The sequence below is a fragment of the Dermacentor albipictus genome, chromosome 6 (assembly GCF_038994185.2).
Source record: "Dermacentor albipictus isolate Rhodes 1998 colony chromosome 6, USDA_Dalb.pri_finalv2, whole genome shotgun sequence".
NCBI lineage: Eukaryota > Metazoa > Arthropoda > Arachnida > Ixodida > Ixodidae > Dermacentor > Dermacentor albipictus.
In genome coordinates, this window is record NC_091826.1 from 8203273 (window position 1) to 8209891 (window position 6619).

The 6619-nt window shown below is 45.0% G+C and overlaps 1 long non-coding RNA gene across 2 annotated transcripts; it reads right to left on the reverse strand.

The window, feature by feature from the left end:
• Positions 1–396: 396 nt before the first annotated feature.
• On the reverse strand, positions 397–5528 carry LOC135896427 (uncharacterized). 2 transcript variants are annotated; one of them, XR_010562704.2, is made up of 3 exons: positions 5084–5528; positions 4846–5014; positions 397–2670 (listed from the first exon to the last, which is right to left on the reverse strand). It is a non-coding gene; the product is annotated as an uncharacterized lncRNA (long non-coding RNA). The 2 variants fall into 2 exon arrangements; XR_010562703.2 differs by having other exon boundaries at positions 456–649; positions 5084–5522.
• Positions 5529–6619: the final 1091 nt, after the last annotated feature.

The window sequence follows — 6619 nt, forward strand, 5'->3', positions numbered from 1 at the left end:
GGTTTTGTTCTGCCAGCTGCTTGACCAAAACAAGCAAAATGTACTTCGGATATTCCACAATTCTGTATGCATTTGGTACAATAAAATTTCTTTCAAGAATGGACAAATGCAGTGATGGTAGTATTGAAAACTGCAACATGCCGATTTTAGTTTCACGCTTCATTAATTTTCTCAGAGCCCCAAAGAAAGCATGCGAGGTTTGAAAATATATCATGCGACGAAGTGCTGGCCTGCCATGACATTAGTGCACTCGGTCTAGAGAACTGATTGATGCTGCACATACATTGAACATGGTGGCCATGACCATCCCTCATGAATTGGCATTCCCTACCTAAACCACCTTACCAACACAGCCTGTTAACAGTAAGAAAGCTGACGAGGATTCCAAGAATTTCTATGCACTATTAGTATCGCCCTACTGAAATTACTCCATTTGTTTGCTGACAATTGTCTTGACAAAAGTGGAAGCCGAATCGGTTGTGTTCGATCAGTTTTATTTACATACAACCTATTATAATGTGGAGCTTTCTTCGCCTCTTCAACTGTTCCACAGCTGCTGCTGCCATCTTGCATGCCACATCGAGGAGGGGGGGGGGGGCCAATGTACATTGCAGGTGCATGGGAGGATTTTCCAAGGAACTCTGGCAAGCTGTAATCAAATTGCGGGCAAAGTTTAAAAAGTCTTAAATACAAAAAGGGTGAAGAGTATTGTAACCTTGTACATGTTGATCACACCACATGTTTCAGCTGCAGCTGTAAGTGCCTTGTCTCAACCAAGCTACAGTTCTTGCAATGTTCCACTTTGTGATACTCAGTATGAATTGATAAGACTAGCTGCTATTCTAGTGGTTGTGCAGGCCACAAGGGAACAGTGCCTGGCCTTTGTGCTCGTATGTGTAAATTTCTCTCTTTCGGTCTCGCCCAAGCCACACCAAAATGTTATCCACAAGTGTCGTGCCAAAAAGGCCTGGCAACATCTCATATTAAGCCGTTTGACCCATTTTATTGCACTGATGCACACGGTGCAACCAAATGTAGGAAATGACATCGCCTAGGTGATTAGTAAATTACCCTTCTAAAATACCACAAGAGCAACTTTGCTGTGGCAAGAGCCTTAGCAAAAACATGAGACACAAAAATGAAGGAAAAGAGACCCCTTCAAGTTCCCGCACCAACTCACCGTGACAAGCAAAGATTTTGACAGTGTCTGCTTGAGCTTAGTTATTTGGAGATACATGCAGTTGAATGCTTTTACGAGCATTGAGATGCCCCACTATGCTAGCTTGCCTTTTATGGCTATAGAAAGTTGTATACTGCCACAAGTCTGCCTATTCCGATTAGAATCTATATTGAAGCTGCTTTGAGAAACAGGTGGTATTCTATTTCAGCGCTAATGATAGATTGAGAGTAGTGTGCCTGGAAGGAATAGACAAAAGCATTGCAGAAGCTGCAGTACTTTGTGCTTGCTGAATGATCACACGAGAAGGTAAAGATGCCATCAGAAAGCATCTTTCGTATGGAGTCTCTTTAAAAGAAAAACACTACAACTAGACATGGTGACAGTTGTGGGCAAACTAAAAATATAATGATAGTTCAAGGTGTGGTATGGCATGTTTATGCTATTTCTGAAAAAATAAACACAGCAAGTGTGTCCATGCCAACAATTGACACAGGATGTGCAGATGCAAAACTGCAATACAGCACCACGCCGTCAAAACGACAGTATGCAAGTGGTGGTCCAGCATCAAAACTTCAATGTCCCTACACTGCAACACTGGGAGGCCATGCTGCGTGACAGAAGCCTGGGTGGCCAGCAGGCACTGCTCTGTCGGGCACAGGACGTGGCAGCAACTATTTCTCCTAAGGATTCAATAAACGGATTTCTCTACCTCACCTGCCATGCGATGCGCCATGTGAGGGAATGACAGTGCCACTACTCTCACAGGATATGGATGGTGCACAACACCACCTTGAGCACCGGAGCACACGTCTGCCTGTGAGCTCTGTGTACTACAAACACAAGTGGTGCATGCAAGGTAACATTTAACACATCACTGCCAAATGCCATCAACGAACACTAGCAGCAAAGAAAGCTGCTTACATAATTTTCACAGTGTGTCGGAACTGCATATTTTTTTACATCCTGTCTGCATGCCGCATTGTTCATCACTGCTAAAAAGTGCATAGTTGCATGGTACTTTTTTTCGATTTTGTGCACTTTCTTTTGTCTTGAAAAAATAAAGCAGATGTCTCTCAATGAGCCGTAAGTACTAAAGTTGCTCAAAAGGGTAGTTTACTGAATTGATTGCATCTGAGTACTGCAGGCCTAGTTTCTTTCGGTCTTTCTCTTTTAAAGCCTCGGCACAAGTTAGCTGAAACACCGTGTATACTGGACAGCTTGCCTGGCTGCCCGCACCGCCGAGGCGGAGTATCTTAGGTTTTTGTGGTGCACTTGTCGCCGTCTCGTGGCACCGGTCGTCCATCCTTGTCGCGCACACGCCAGCGTCGTCTGGTGTTCCAATTGGCTGCAGCAAAGCGGACAGCTCTGGCGGGCAGGAAAAAAAGTGGTCCGCAAGCGATCGGGCTTGCTGCCTCGTTTAGCGCCTGCTTTTATCCGCCTGGCCAAGAGCTTTGCCCGGTTTAGCCGCTCCGTCTTCAGTGTGAACGTGCCTTTAGAGTAAAAAATCAACAGCTTACGCTTCCACATTTTTTGCTTGGTAGCTACATTCAATTTGCTTGCTCGTCTTTTAGATGTCTAGGCTCCTCACATTTTAACGTGGCTGAATAGTGCACAAATCAGAAACGAGAGTTTCTGTGGCCTAGCCTTCTCACACTTGCAAGGATACCATCCAAAATTGACCTATTTTTCTTATGGGGTGCCCACTGATTATGAGGATGCTGACATCGAAGGATCTCGAGTGGTTCTCTAGCATTTTGGTGACAAACGGAATACAGTAAATGCCGAGCTACAACTGACTTGATATCTGTCAGCACCAATGAACGCAGTAGTTAGTATTCTCACTAAATTGAGAATCCAGCCCAACAGCAGATGGACACCAGTGGTTTTAATACCCCGTGTTGGCAAATTTAACTGGCTGAAATCAAGCATTTAAAAGACACACTCTTAGTTCCATCCCTTCAATCTGTGAGCATAATGAAGATCAAAGGTCAGGTTATGTGGCTGCAGCACCTTCTGTTCATGCAGCATACCTTGTGTGCAAGCCACATCTATTTACAACAGAAACCGCTTTCCACCCGTGAGCTAATGTTTGGAGTTAAAATATGGTAGAATTTTTTATCCAGCCAACGCGTGCACGCTGAAATCTAAGTGGTACAGCCAATATGTGCCTGTTTAATCACTGCAATGCATTGAGACACTTCCGACAACGCACGGCTGTACCAGAAAAGGTTTTAATTTTTTTCACTAATGCCATCTACTTATGAACTTTTATGAATGTACCTGCAGCTTTCACAGGCTTTCGAGTAGCTCGAGCGTAAAGTGGCCTGTGTGTTATTGCTATTCAGCCGGAGTGCAATAGGAGCCAGTCAAATGAGAAACATGAAGTCAATGTGCACACACAGACTACATGTGCCCTTGCATGACTTCGTGCCACAGGTAGCCAACAGCTTCCAATTCACAGTTCTTGTAATATGCTTGTGGCAGCCATCTACAGTGATCTATTTGATTTAACGGGGATGTGTATGTTGGCTGAAAAAGAGAAAATATGCTAAGAAATATATTAACACCGATGGATGCAATATATCCTTTCCGGTAGAGTTTTGCACAGAAAAGTTAGCAGATTCCATGCATATGTGAAAATCGGTTATAAGTGAAGCCTTTGTAATGTTCAGTAAAATGCAACCACTCGTTCACTTCTATAACTCTGCACACAATGCATGTCCTGGTCTCGTTTAGTTCATTTTTGTCCATACTCGGTTGCTTTCGATGCTGACTTTCCGACTTCTCTGTGGCTGACTTCTTAAATTTCCTGTTGTATACTTAATTTCTTGCCTCTTGTTCTACGTGTCTACCCAGTGGTACATGTTGAGCTGCACTTAACAGGTAATCCAAGTTGCTATTTAGACACATGCCAAGCAGCACATATCCAGTGCCATACACAGTGACCAATATTGGCAGGACTGCAGCAGCCACCACTCACTGAGCAAGGAAGAGGCAAAGAGGGTTTCGTTTTAAGAACCGCTCATTAAAGTTATTCAATCAATCAATCAAAAATATGTAGCAGCTTGCATATGTAGGAATGCGATTTATTCGCGATGCTAATAATTTGATCACCTGTTTTGGTAGCTGTGGGCACGAGAAATTGAGACACCTAACCGCACCAAAATTCAGCTATTATGAAAACGCGGAATTTCGATCAAAAGAGTCCATTTGCCGCTGTGGTGGTTTGAAGGACGGCGACAGAATAAACCAAACATTGTAGAAAGGGAAGTTAACAATCTGCGCAACCGCTCTATCGCGTGTTTGACAAAGAAATTGACGAAAAAATGTGCTTAACGTGATTCAGAAACATGTCTACACAAGAACGTTCACTGGTAGAAATTACACTTCACCGCTACAGAGTAGCGAAGTTGCCCTGAATAGTGGGACCAATATTTTCCGACCGCCCAACAAAGGGTGAAGTGCGCACAGTATGTACGGCAACACTTGCTTTGTTCACCGCAGTAATGCCACCCTGTAATGGAGACAACTACGACAAACGGTCCGCATTTCTTCAGCAGCGAGCAGCGAGAAAAAGTGAAACATTTTTTTACCGAGTCAGAAATAAGCCAAGCGTGTTCCTGACGGTATGCAACGGCATGCCGCTGGAAAAAAGGGGTCCATACCTCGGGGTTCAAATTCCGCAGACATGGCATGCGCTTCAGCGTAGCCGTCAATTTGCGGTTGAACAAGCGACGTTTTTGCATTTTCTGTTCCGCATCAGCATCTTCTAGCCAGCGAGAGAGCACCTTGAAAACCAGCACGACGGGCGCCGTCTCGCTGAACAATCAAGGCCTAAAATTTAAAAGAAAACACAACTATTAGCGCTTATTGTTTCAAATTTTGTGATTTCAGTAGACTTACCTTGATGTTGCTGCATATTTCTTGTAGATCCATGTTGCTTTTACGGTCATTTCCGCCAACATAAAGAACGGCGAAATCGACACGCTCGAAGCGCATCGTGGAGACAGCCCACACCAGCCACACTGAATTGTAGCCAGCAAAACTGAATGTGCAGTTTTTAATAGACTCAATTAGGCGCAGGCGCGACCTATTAAAGAATTTAACCTGACTCGCCGACAATGACGCCGCGCAAGGACGGCATGACTGAACACGATCCAGCGAGGCGTAACAAGACCACGCGAACGAACCTACGTGAGCCGGCAGAAACCACAGGGATTTAGCAGCAGCACCTAGCAGCGTCTTTCCCTAGGCGTACAAGTACCTATCTGGGGGCAGGGAGTACGGCACTGGCTCACGTCACATCCGGTTTTCCTCTAAACCGGGTACAGCCGGCCTGCGGGGATACGCTTCTGGGATTTAGTGGGGACAGCGGCGGCCATTTTGAAATAGTCATTTATTTTTCCGCGTGAAATAAAAATTTAATTCTGGCGTATTACATGCCAAAACCACAATATACTTATGAAACACGCCGTCGTGAATGACTCCAGATTAATTTCGTTCCTCCAAGAGTTCCTAAACGTGCACCTAAATCTAAGTACACGAGCGTTTTCGTATTTCGCCTTCATCGAAATGCAGCCGCCGCACCAAGATTGAACCCAAGGTCTCAAAATCAGCAGCACCACGCCATGGCCACAGGGTACCGCGGCAGATATTGTACGTCAATCGAACACGTCGCTCCCATGTCATAATAATCGACTCCCTTTTATTTGACTTCGGTTAATTCGACTTCTCAGTTAATTCGAACGCACTGGAAAATCCCGCTGAGAAGCCACACATTGCTACAGAGAAAAGCCGTTTAGTTCGAACGTGACAGCATGCCGCTGCGGTCATTTCGACCCACACCGGCAACCCGTCATGCGTGCAGCGGTGACGTGTACTAAAGCTGGTAAACACAAGGAATTCAGCAGGCGACGGTGACCGCAGGAACCTGTCCAACAGTGATCATGACGGCTTAGGCTCTGAGCGATGTCTCTTTTGTGATTTCCTCAGAACAGACGACAGAGTTGGGTTTTGCGGGCGAGTGACCGACGACGACATGTATAGTTATTGTAACACTGCATTGAAGAAAAGATTAGAATTCGTTCATTTTACCGCCTGTTAATTCCAAATGTCTACCAAATCTGGCGAACGCACAAGGTTTGAATTAACAGAAATTGTATAAACATATATATTTTGACGTATACATGTAATGACATATATGTAAATCGTGCTAAACAGTATATCGCCGCTGCGATAATTTCGGCGGGTGTCAAAACCCTGCCCCTGGTTACGGCCCTGGCAGTAGCTGCAAAGAAATAGCCCCTTCCACCACCAGAAAACTGTTTGACTCGTAACTGTATGTGCACTCTCAAAATTTCTACGTACCAGGCATACCTGGAATAAAATTACGTGCGGCAACACCCGCCTGCGGTTCCACCCTGCCTCGGTTGTGAGCCT